A 492-nucleotide genomic window follows, 5' to 3' on the forward strand; every position below is an offset into this window, starting at 1 on the left:
ATCGCCTTTCAGTCGTTCACAAAAAGGATTGGTTTTAGGGGTTTAAATACTCGTATATACTTTCAAAAAAACAAACGTGAAAAAGAAGGTGATTTTGGGAAACGTAAAAAATGTAGGTGATTTGTTTTTGGGAATTTTTATGGTAAATCTGCCACACACAAAAACAGTGTATTTGGGACATCAAGTGGACAGCCCGAGCGGCCTCTGTCGTGATTTTGGTATACTACATACTTTGCTGTGTATACTGGCCACGTCTGCGGCCAATAAAAAAAACGCTGGGGACATATGTGGCGTCCTAGCCCGCCCATTGGCCTGTTGGAACAACAACCGGGTGTGTGCTGAGTAGATGTTTGAACCCTACGTGAGCTGCTGACTTAAAGAAGGATTTTTTTTAAAAGTATAAATCACTAGCCAGCCTTTAGTTTTAGTAGTTAATCCTTTGCTGTAGTAAACTGTGCACTGAGTTTACTACTGATAAAAATATTCGAGGTA

Source organism: Sphaeroforma arctica (assembly GCF_001186125.1).
Source record: "Sphaeroforma arctica JP610 unplaced genomic scaffold supercont1.293, whole genome shotgun sequence".
Taxonomy (NCBI): Eukaryota; class Ichthyosporea; order Ichthyophonida; genus Sphaeroforma; species Sphaeroforma arctica.